The following is a 13,213-nucleotide window of genomic DNA, read 5'->3' as shown; positions in this document are numbered from 1 at the left end:
GGTTTTACATTCTACAACCTGTATATTACAAACATACGGAATACTCCTAAATAGGACAAGTATACATACCTATTTTCTGGTATTGGACTGACACGAGATACAATACTCATTAATTGGTTTCAGATACTGATCCCCAGCTTCTTTCTCATCTACGTCCTAGTACAGGTAAACTTTCTTTCTCCCCCAGATACTTGATTTGATTAGCAATTTACTGTTAGTTTTAGTTAGTTATTGGTGGTTAAACTTAACTTACTTCAATTATCTTACTTCAAATATATAATGAAGAAAGGATCTAACAATTTCTAGTGAAAACATATATAGTTAACTATTCCAGTTTAAACCATAAAACCGTAGTGGTTAGAGTTAAATTCTTCAATAACTTTGAAAATAGGCAACTCTCTTGGCTTTAGCTTATACAGGCTGCAGTTCCAGGAGAGAAAATTTGCCCAAATTTCACTATACTTTGTTGCTCTTTTAGCATGTCTGTTGAAGAGCAATTTCCAAAGTCTTGTTGTTACTGCTCAAGTTATTTCATTTTCTGTGATGTCTCCCAGTGTGCTGACTTACTGTGACTCTCAGTGAGATTGATTCTGAGAAAGAGAGAGATGGTTGATTTCCAGTCCCTGAAGTTATTTTTCTCCTTCTCCCTTTCTAAGCCAACTGTTCTGTTAGCAGAATTCTCTCTCAGCAGGCAGCTGCCAGTGCTGTTGCTCAAGTGTTTTTGCTGGGGTGTGCTCTCATTGAGATATTGCCAATAAACTTCATGATGCTTCCTGTTTAGATATCTTGGCCTTTTCAATGCCACTGCGCAGCAAACTGCCTTATGGCAGATCTTTTTCTTTTTTTCCAGAGAGACTGTAATATTCCAGACTTATGTACAGCAAATGGCAGAAGCTCTGCATGAGTTTCCTGTTGTTCACTCTTTTTTTACTCTATACAGTTTGTAGTCCTTTTTTGTTGATTCTGGGTTTCATGCACCGCTTCTGTCTGCCACTTCATCATCAAACATATGGACTTGCATATTTCTCATATCTCTTTTAAAGAAATCTTCCTTCTTCTGAAGTCTTAAATTCAGAAACTTGTTAGTAGGAAGCAGTAGTAAAGTTTTCAGTAGGAAGAAAATTAGAACCAAGTGGCCAGACTGTAGTCTGTGATATATCTGAGATGACTAACGTGCTGAAGAGCTTTTGAATGTTGTTCGTCCCATGCTAAGCTTACCCTATTTCTCCAGCTTACTGACAACATGTGAAGTAAAATCTCAGTCCTTTGTTCCCCACAGACAGTCCCTGCAGGGACTGAGATGTCATTTCAGTGGGCAATCACCTGACAGAGAAGTGCCAGGGTCAAAATTTCTGATGCCAAGAAGAGTAAGCAATGTATGTTGCTTCCATCTAAGATCCCCTGTCCTGCCATTGCTGAACCTGGCTCCTCTGAATGGGCTGGGTCTATCTGACTGCTAAAGATTGCAGTTCTACCTGGCTGGTGTCCTAACTATCCAATATCTTGCACAGGAGGAGGTGAAATACTCCAAAATCTTTATCATTTTAGTGCAAGTGATTCTGCATCTCCTCTTAAAATTATTTAAGTAAGCACTAGGCATCTAAAAATGCAGATATAAGATAGAGTGATATTTTCTAAATAATGTGTTATTCTCACTCTGTAGACTGCATTATTTTTCTACTTCTTAGATTTTAATGCAGTACATATTTCATTATTATAAAAATCCCTATGTGGAGACTATGATTAGCCTTCAAAAAAACCCTAGAGGCAGCTTGTTTAGCTGTGATGTGTTCAGTTCTTGATGACTGAGTCCCAGAAGAACTAGATGTATTTGAATGTGAAAGAAGGAAAATTGTTCTTTTTCATGTAATGGTGCCTAAGAATGACTCAGCAAGCGTAAACTATCTGTTGTGCAAACACGTGGACTTGAATGGCATCTTACCTTTGGATTTTTCAGAAGTGCTATCAAACTCTTGCATTTGTTCATGATTATGGGCTGAGAGAGTATAATGTCTACAATAAATATTATTATAAAAGATCTTAAATATATCAGTATATATATTTACAATAGACTGGGCTGCCAAAAAAGATACATAATTGAGCTAGCAATTTCTGAATTGTATGTGCACATGGAGTGACACAAAAGAAAGTTCTTACGTGAATGCATATGAACATGCTCTAAGTCTGCTTGTACAAAAAACCCAGCAAATATTAAATGTGAGTTCTGAGCTTACTTTGCAAAATTACACCCTCATAATCAATATGTAACTATGTAAAAGGAAGCCATAGTTTCTGAGAATTGAAAAGTAGGTAGGATAATAGACGAAATCTTTGATCACACTTTCCCAGCAGCAAATTACAGAAATATTACCTCAAAGATCAGAAATACGTAATGTAGTGACTGAAAATGGAAATTATATGAAAGTTAATAATGTAGCATTGCAACAACTTTTTCAGAATGTTTTGAGGTGGGGAGATAGTGAATCTTAACATTTCAGTAACAGGGTTTTTTTAGTTTACCTACAGGCATTTTTTTAAAAACGTAAAATCACATAAACAAAATCAAGTGTCAGGTTCATAAACCTTGTTAATTTGTTCACAACCTACTTTATGTCACAAAAATGAACAGTGGGGTTTTTTTTTGTGCTGGAACAATTCATTTATATCTAAACAATGAATTTGACAGGAAATTTACTTGAATTCATATGGTGATCATGGGTTGATTTTGCATGGTGAGTCCATATTTTGACTGTCCATTTATAACTATAGCATTTTTTATTAGTTTTTAGTGTTCAATGAAATCAGTTTTCTCCATATTCTTCGATTCAACCACTCGTCTGAGAAAAATTGTCACTGTGAAAATGAGTTATTTTTGAGGTAACTCAGCAATTTCAGCTACAAGAGCTGGTTAGGTTGTTCTTTGAACAATGGTCAGAAAAGATTACCTGAAACTTTTTGGAGAAAGACATTAATTCTGATGAAAATCAAATTTCTCAGATCCTAAGTCAACTCTTGGAAGAAACACTTAGAGTAGTATTTAGGTGTGTATGTAGCAGAGGCTAAAATCTTTATCTTAGACACAAGAGTGGGAATCTGAACTAGAAAACCTCTTATTTCAGGTGAGGAGCTTTGTCCACTGAAGTGTTGCCTAATCTTGATGATACCAGCATTATCTTTCTACTACTCCTTCAGTGTTTTCTCATACTTTCTCAGTTTATGCCCAAGTATTTTCTCAAGTTCCTGGTGTACTAGTTTTCTCAGTTGCATTTACTTTACCTAATAAAGATTGTTCTCTTTTTTTTCCTAACAAATTGAAAGTACTTTTCATGCATGCCTGTTGTTATATTCCTTATAAATATGGGTTCCCATTTTCTAGTAGCTGTAATGATAGAACCTGCTCTGTAATTTAAAGAAAAATAATCCAACAAAACCTAACTTAAGGTAACTTCTTTTGTCATTTGAGAAGTTTATAGTGTCTAAATTTCAAAAAATAGAAATTCAGAGTTTTGGTCCTGTTCAAATATACAATTTCTATTGAGCCTTGAAAAGTTCAACTTCAAGTGTCTTGACCTTTTGTAAAGTCTGAGTTGGAACTAGATTCTTTGCCCCATAAAGTCAAAAGTTATTTTTTTGCTGAAACTTAATTGTATTTTATAGAATCTACTGTAAAGCAAGTAATGTGGTGATACTACGAATACAACTGCTTATGCATTGTACTCTTAGTGTTTTAAATTTAGAAATATGAAAGGGTTGCTATTTTTTTTCAGGAAAGATTTGTCTGTTTCTCTTATAACAGGAAATAAAATGAGAATATTGATTCACTGATTCAAGTTTTCCCGTACAGACTTAAATGTGTTTCATTTACAGCTCTGACTAGAGTTACTCAAATGTTGATGAAACGTCGGTGAAAATTATTCTAAAGTATTTTTTGGATGTTTTAATGACTTTTTTACAGGACACCAGTATATTAGCATCATTTAAAATAATTCCTGGTGCAGTTGTTCATCTGGATATTTGCTAAATCATCCCTTTCCCTTAATAATTAAGGCATTAGATTCAACATTATTCATTCCTTAGACTGGGCCCCAGGATATTTACTGTACTTAGGTTTAGCAAATCAAAGTCCCTCCTTTAGGAACTCTGATCAAATATTCTATAGCAACCTCACAGTCTTTCTGAAACACAAGTATAGTGAATTAAAAGACCTTCAAGGAGAATTCTAAAATCTCATATCTAGCTTACCTAAAGCTCCCCACGCTGTAATGTTTGTCTGCACAAATCTAACTTTTTCAGGTACTCCAGAAAAGCCTTTTGGCAACTGTCTTACTGAATAGTTCTCAAGAATCAACTTCTCCAGAGAAAGAGTGTCACCTGTTATCCCCTGAGAGTTCCTTCATTTCTGAGCATATGGCACTGTCAAAATCGCTTCTGTTAGCTCCAAAGGATGCCAAAACAGACATTATGGAGTCACTGCCAGTGCCGTTTCCTTATGTACTTGCTACTGTGTAGCTCATCACAGGCCTTTCTGTTTGTTTTGCTGAGTCCTGCTGATGTAACCCACTGTAGACACACAAGAGAACACAGTTTAACCGGAGCGGTCATGAATTAATTAACAGTTTGATGTAAAGAGTTTTGCAGCTTTCATGTATTTGTTTAAAGGTACTTCTTTTCTGTATCTTGAATGTCTCAATTTTTATAAGTGTCCAACATCATACTGTAGACAGGGTCTCTGACAGCAGCCAATTTTTGATTCTCAGTGTTAGAACTTCTGCCTGAACATGCCGACATTTGATATGGAGGAGAGATGTGGACTTGGTAAGGGCCTGATTCCAAAAACTGTATATGAATTTTAACTTCTTTCTCTTTCTAGTAGTTATCTTCGATCAGAGCTCCATAACAGTGGAACAGAAACTTAGGTGCTGTTCCAACTATCATTCAGTATCAGGCAGTAACAATTTTTTTTTCTTCTTTTTTTTTCCCCCCTGTGCCTCTATTAAAGGAATACAGCAAATCCTTTATGATGAAATTACTATGAAGTGTTGTAAGATACATGTATAATAGACCTTAGAGCAAGGCAAATGTGCATGTTTGGTTTGAAAGGGGTGGCATTTGGGACAAGAAAGAAGTTTAATCTTAATTTTACAAATAAGACACTAACTGCAGGTATTCCCCCTACCTTCTGTTTTCTTTTTCTGATGGAAGAAGAATTGTTTTTGACAATTTGACTCTGCAACAGTGCAGAGTAGCATTGTGGTGTCACATGAAGGGTACACCTCAAGGAAAAAAACATGCAAGATTAAAAATATACTTCTCCAATATTGACTAAATAAGGATGTTTTAAAAGGGATATCTAGCTTAATATCAACATTCAGACACTTACAAATGTATGGCACAATGGGAACATCAGAAATCTCTGGTTTACTTCATCTCCTTTGGATTCGCAGTTTTGCAAAGAAGTTGTAAGTTTCTTCACTGAAGAATGTTGGAACAGTTGACATTCTTTTTCCTAACAAGCTAATATTAGACTTCAAGTAACATCCTGGCAAGAAGCTGTTATGTCAATCCATACTGTATGTGAGAGGTGAAGATGGGACTCAATAGGGGAAATTTAGCAATCAATGACAAGTCAAATACATAACAAAAATCAACTAATTCCTGATGATGTAAATTTGTTTCCTGCCAGCTCATCTCTGGATTCATCCTGGATCAACTTCATTCATCTCTAACAGAGCTATCGCAGTTCAGAAATGAAAAGAAAATTCCATAAATGATGTGTCTAGTGAAATATGGAGGCTATAGGATCAGTCACGTAGTGACAGTTAACTTTGAAATATGCATTCAGTTGAATACTATCTGTTTTGAATGCTTTAAGTTGTGCTAAGTAAATTTATGAAGTTTTTCTGGTAAAATCACTTAAGTGTGTGCAAAATACTCATGGAAATCAACGTTTGGGATTAACATTAAAATACAGGTAACTCCAATCATTGTAAGAAGGACTCACAGTAGGAAAAGAGCCGTTTTCCATACGCTGGCATAAACGATAATCCCTTAAAACAGAGCAGTTAAATGACAAGGCTGTTTTTGTAGTTACCGGGACAACAAAACTGAAGTTACAAATTCAGACAATGAAGTTAGTTAGTTTAATTCATAATAGTAAGATTTTTATTCTTTGTAATTGAGGTCATACAAGTAGAAGCCACTTTTAGAAACTGTGACACGTTATGCTGAAGGGCATGGGATCCACGGGCAGTTCTTGCTCAGCTACTGTGGTCTTTTTCTGAGGGTGTTCAAATACTAAAGCTTATGTTGATTGACATAAATAAAGATGATTTTTGTTGGTTATGAAAAGTCCATGACATGAAATGTGAATTATGAAAAACACTATTTTGAAATTAAATTCAAGCTCTAGTGCCTATACGTGTTAAAAATTTTTTGTTTTAACATTTAAATTCTGTTATAAACCATGCGCTTTAATCTATTTGAAAGTGAATTTACGGTTAAGTTGCTTTCAGTTCAGTCTAACATCATCTTCTATAAACTACATCCTGAAGCTGTGCTTTTTTGTTTGTAACTGTTCAGTTTCCAAACATTCATTCTACAGGCTTAGTTTTAATCCAAAGAAATAGTAATGTAAATTTAACCTGAATGAAATAATAAAGGATATACTTCAATTTTAAATTAGTTTGGTAAGAGGGTGTTCAAAGTACTTGATCTCAGGGATATGTTTGTTATTGACAATTATATGCACATAATTATCTGAACAGCTAACAGCAAAGGAAAAAATATACTTAGTCTTTACAAGAATTTTTTATAGCTTGTCCTGTGATGTTATTAATGGAGAAATCTGACCATAAATACTGATGTGAGAAATAGTCTTTTATATTTTTTCACTTTGGTAATTAAAAGAAGATACTGTTCTTAGCAAAATAGTGTAAATATTATTTTCATGTGGGTAAAAGGAAATGGGTATCTGTACTTCCCAACAAATAAATGTCCAACTCTCTTTTAATTAATTCTTTGACTTAATGTGGATTCAAGAGCTTTTTGAATATTGTTTCAATGCTTTCTGACAATTTTACTATGAAGACATTCCTCATAGTAGATTTTTTGTTTGTATTTTCTTCAATATGTGTGTTTAGCAAATTTATCTTATGGCTTAATTTTTCTTTTGGATATCAGAAATGTTAGTCATATACGTTTTCAGATAAGTGATGAACAAATAAAGTTTTTATTTTTATTATATCAATGATTTCATAGCAAATACATCATTATATTGTAATGGTTTTTAGACTATTAAAAAATTCTATCCTGTTCACCCTTGTTAAGGGTCTACCTTGGACATAAACATAGATGGTTTCTATGCAAATAATGCCAAATAATGCCAAAGAAATAAGTTAAATAAGACCTGTGACGTATAGTCAACACATAAAACATGTTATGCAAAACTAGCTCTCAATGCACTGGGGTCCCTGGTCCAATTTAATAGGTGCAAACCCATCAGACCTCCTGCACGTGTTATCAGAGTTCCTTACACAACTTTCAATTCAGCATTTTGTTTTTGATCAGCAAGCTAATTTTGAGACGGTAATATATACTCACAAGTCTAACGGGGGGGGGGAGGGAAAAGAAAATCAATGCCTGAATTGTCAAAACATTTAATCTTTAAGGAGTTTAAGTGGAAAATTCTTTTCTATTTTTTATTTTGTTCACATTTGCTCCTTTTAAATTTTTCAGTGTAACTAACATCAAGCTGTGATTGCAAAATCTCATATTGGTACCAGTCTTTCCTATCAGATCTTTTCTTACTGAATTTTACCAGAAACCAACTATTTCTTCCTTCCTCCATTCCCTTCCAGTTCTTTCCCACTTTGCATGGTCCATGTAAAATAGCCTAAAGTTAATCATGAAAATGAAGAGTTCTTTTGACTATCAGAGGTAACTGCTGAGACAAGCTTTGTCTACACATTTTCTCATGTTTAAGACTATAGGAACTGTGAGAAAGGTTGTCCTCCCACCCTCTATTCATCTCTCTACTCTCTGTTAGCAAGTGGAACTGGTACCATGTTGTTGGCTAGAAATATAATTTAAGGATAATGATGGATCATGCCTGCTCTCCAGTTATCCACCTGTTCCTTCCAACAGCATGAGGCTGCAGATTGGTGACTAATACATTTTTTTTTATATAGTACATACTTCATATAGTATATGAAGACCAAAATTAACTTGTCTAGTTGTAACTTTCCGCTCTTACAGTATATCACAAATCCAATATCAGAAAGTCTATTGTGGTTTTTTTTCTACAGTTTGTCTGCTTTCAAGATAACATGACACGGTTATGGACCGACAGTTAATGATTTTTTATGAAGATGTGATGTCTATGGTCCTTACTGCCTCTATAATCATTGAGTAGATAATAAAATTTGAAACTCTTACACCACAACAAAAGTATAAGTGTCCTTTTTTGTGGATTCACCAGTTTTATATTTACCTTTCTTCTTAATTTTCCAGTTTCATGTTTAGTTTGTGTTTCTTAATGTGTTTGGGAATAGAATGAGATAGAATGGGATTAGCTGTGGTATTAGAGGAAAGAAACATTTTCCTATTTTCCTTAAGTCAGCAAAGCTGAGTGTGACTGTGCTCATGCTTAACAAGAATAAGCTTGGATAAAATTGAACTCTTCAAAAGCAATTCCTCTTTTTTTTTTTTTTCTTTTTCCATGGTAAGGTTTAACTATGACTTGTAAGTAGAAGGCAGTGAGCAAATGGGAAGTGGACAGATAAAGATGCTCTCATATCTCAGCAGAAACTTGCTTGACGCGGCATGCTTTGTACCTTCTAGCTACTGAATTTTTATGTGTGTTTATACTTGTGTATCATCTTATTTCTACAGCATGCTGTCAACTTTGTCACATGAAATGAAAATGAGGCTAGCATCCATATTGTTTAGTCCCATACAAAATAGTTTGTCATATTTAGCCTTATGCTGAGGATGCTGAGGAACTGCAGAAAATACATTTTGATTGTTAAATTGTTAAAGAAGAAATCTATCTTTCATAGTACGTGCATACTATATTTTGGAAGCCTCAAGGTAGAGATACAGGAAATGGAAAAAAACACTAAGAACATGGGGGCCTTCTATCCTAAATATATATATATATATATATATATAGTCTTAATATCTATTTTTGTATTCATTTATTACTTCTTTGCAGCAGGGTGTCTTGCTTCAAGGCTGTAAGCTCTTCAGAGTTCGGATTTTATTTCCTATGGCTTGTATATTATAACATCTATAAAGCTGGCAATTAATGAAAAGTGATATGACTAGTAGCAATTTCTCTGGCACCCTGGTTAGATAGCTTTTCAACAGTACTTAATTCTTTAGGAAATATTTCGTACACCACTCCAGAAATGTTGATGATTATGCTGATCTCTTCAAAACTACTCTGATTAAAAGTGTTTATCTGGTTTTCTCTGAAAATGAACAAGCAATCCTTTTCAAACTGTACCAGTTTTAAACCAGACTGCCTAGCACTGCAACTTCTATGAAGATAGCCACACCTTTGATTTTCCACTGCTTGAAACACAGATGTCCTATGAGGCCAAGACTGAAAAGTATCTTGCAACCAACAAATCTTTCCCTTTTCAATGAAATAAGTAGTGACATTCACCAATGATCATTGGATCATTGTATTATAAATGATTATTCAGCTTTTTCTGAGTGGTGCAAAAATTGCAATTGAGAAAGACTCTTTTTATACGGGCATCTGTAGGTACCTCTCCTGGTAATGGCTGTAAATTTCTTTTAAAACTTTCCTTTAGACAACCCAATAAAGTCCTTGATAGACATTTTGTCCCTGGAAATTTTGCTTTCCAGATTTGATAGGGTGGTGAAACACTGGCACAGGTTGCCCAGAGAGGTGGTGGATGCCCCATCCCTGGACACATTCCAGGTCAGGTTGGACAGGGCTCTGAGCAACCTGATCTCATTGAAGATGGCCCTGCCCATGGCAGGGGGTTGGACTAGATGACCTTTAGAGGTCCCTTCCAACCCAAACTATTCTATGATTCTATGATTCTATGATTCTGTGATTCTGTCATTCCACAAATTCAATGTTTGTATTCCTACAGAGGTTCTAAATATAAGAGATACTTATTTTTCAAAGCTTAACAACCCTGCATTTGGTTACTTTATGTTCTCCATACAAGATTAAAAGCTGAACTTAGTTTATTGTCTGTTCCTTCACCATTGGGGTAAAAAGTCTTCCTTTGCTTCAGTGTTTGACAAACATTTCTGAGTGGCTCATCTGGAGTCTCGTATTCAAAGCTTTGTTTCCTTATCTGCTTTTACTTACTGGGATGTTGACAGCTTAAATTTACAAATAAATTGTAAATTCAACCTTTGTGTCAGAAAATGCTCTGCAAGAGCCTAAGCTGTTTTCATCTACATTTTTTCTAACTGAATCTTTGAGTTGTCTAGATTTTTTGCTGTTTGTAATGCTATTGATAATTGCACTGCTTTTTGGAATAAAGCAAATTTTCCCTGCTTCTTCTGATAATGATTCTCTTTAAACATATTGCTGATTTCACAAAAAGGTCTTTCTTTAGAATGTGCTTTAGAGCACTTTCCAAGGGCATGGTATACCTTTACTCTTTTTAATTCTGCAGTATTTGATACCTATTGCGAAACAATGCCACTCATTCTTTTATGAAAGTAGAGTCAGACAGCAGTGTTTGCCATCAATTTGTAGAGGTCTCCAAAGGTGTTATGCATGTCTTGTGAATTTTTGTTTCATTGTTTCCAGGTTAGCCAAAAAAGTCTTATTTTCTGACCTTTGAAATGGAAGCAAAATGGGAACTGTGCCCTTTTTTTCCTTATATTGTCAGAGCTGGCCTCAAAGATGTAATATTTAATCTTCCAAAATATTCTGAGCTTTTTTTTTTTCCATTAGAAATGTCACATTGTAATGTATTGGTCCATGCATAAAAGGAAACTTTTGAGAAACTAGAGTCAATTTTTATTATAATGAAATCTCAGCAGTTTCTTTCTAGCGTTCAACTTAAAGGTTGAGAAATGCAAGTGTGTTATTCTTCACACCTTTGTTTTCCTTACTTAATTCTGACGCATCCAAATACAAACAAAACAGGAAAAGAGAGACATGAAAAATTTAGAAATCTTCATTTCTTATGTTCTCAAAAACCACTGTTTTATTTTTCAATATAAAAGCCCATCCTATTATAGATATTCATGATTTTGGATGCATTTCACTCTTCTACAAAAAGACAGATATACTACTTTACTTCATTTTATATCTGGGTAGGCAATGTCAGCCCGACCACCTTTCCTTACATGATTCTTGATTTTGTTAGAAAATTCCAGTGGGAACTGAGGCAGTATTTTCCTCTCAAAAAACTATGTTAGCTCCTTCCCACCCTGTTATCTTTATGTGGCCACTAATTTTATTTTCCAATGTGTTTTCTATCAAGTGCCAATACCAAGATTAACAGCCTATGACTTGCTGGATTTCTTCTGGTCTTCTTTAAAAAGAAGAAAGGCATTATATTATTCATCTTTCCATGCTCTGTTATCAAGACACTACTAGAGCAGAGACTGTATGTAGAAACAGTTGAACTGAAAATTGTGGAGAAAACCGTGATCTTTTTACCTTTTTCCTCCTCTGGATGAGACCGCTCTCAAGACAGGTGGTGCTGTGATGGTACTAACTGAAGCAGAACAGGGTAATATTTCACCTCGATGCCAATGCAGAAATTTGCTGAAGGTGGCTGGAAGGTATGAAGACCTAAGAGCAACAAAAGCCGAGCACTAATGGGATGAAGAAAGGAACTGATCGGTGACATCTCCTCAACAATTCTGACCACTGCTTACAGGTTGTTTGAGCTATAGGAGCTTTTCAGATAAAAATGGTTTATTTGCTATTCTGCATCACGTACAGACAGATTGTGGAAATAAATGGAGAGCAAGAAAACTGAGGGTTCTTTACTAGTTATATCAATCCAAGTGTTTCTTACTGCAGTTCAATGTTATCTTTTCCGCCATCACAGTGTTCTTAGGGATCAAGGCTGACACTCAGTGCTGCACTTCTTCTTGCTCTATGTTTCTTAGAACTTTTTTTTTTTCCCCCCAGTTTTCATTGATTCTTCATGAAAAGATGCCTTTTTCTTACAGGTATTTAATGTACTATACCTTCAGCTTATTAATTAACTGTTGTTAAAGGAAACATTTATTTCATTGCTTGGGTTCTACCATGGACATCTTGGAGTTAGAGATTTTAGTGAATATTGCTGTTCTGCAGAAGGAATTCAATTTTTGTATTCAAAAGGCTCTGTCTTACCATCTTTCAGAAAGCTATTTCAAAATAGAACTGCTGAGAAAAATTTTACCTAAAGGTGTTTTGAATTGTGCTAAGTTGAAGAGCACCCAGGGATTCTTTGTGAAAGGTACCATAGGATTGTATTGTAGTGTTGCTATAAGTTGTTGTGTTGTTGCTAGTGTTGCTATAAGAAGTCCAGTCAGCTGGACTTCTCAATATCTTTTGCAAGTCCCATTTAAGTATGAAATTATGATTGCTCTAATGTTAATTTCACCCTTGTTCTTTTTTTAGCAATACTCAGACATTTCAGCTTGCATTTGAGTAGAGACTTCAAGCTGTTACGTTTACTTACGTAATAAAAGCAGGTAAATTGTGCATTTTTGTGACCAATGAAGTATATCTGTAGAACTGCCAAAACAAGTTTTATTTTAAAAGAGACAGAAGAGACTACCGTGCATCAAAAGCTGTAAGTTTTAATTATGTTTTTACTGCAAAACTCTCTGAAATATAGTGTATATTTACTTTCTTGAAGCAGTTTTATCAGGTAAAAATGCTTCCATCATCTGTTCTTAAAAATAATGCCGTCTGCCTAATGTGTCCATCTCCTATCTAAAACATCACAAGTTTTATATTTATGTGTCATTTAGATGTGTGCCTATCCACTTCCTGAATACAGTAAGTTGCAGACAAATCCACCAGAATAATTTGCCATTCAATCATGGCTTCACTTTGGGGGATTTTACTTCTTGCAGCTTCTCAATGACCATATGATTTTGTTTTCCTTTTTTTATCTTGCACAAACGATACTGAAATACAATCATAAAGGACTGTCACTGTTTAAGTATATATATATGTATATATACAGATTCCAAAAGATATATATTT

This window comes from Aptenodytes patagonicus, chromosome 2, assembly GCF_965638725.1.
Source record: "Aptenodytes patagonicus chromosome 2, bAptPat1.pri.cur, whole genome shotgun sequence".
Lineage (NCBI taxonomy): Eukaryota > Metazoa > Chordata > Aves > Sphenisciformes > Spheniscidae > Aptenodytes > Aptenodytes patagonicus.
The sequence above is the reverse complement of the archived record's forward strand: the minus strand, read 5'-3'. Positions refer to the sequence as shown.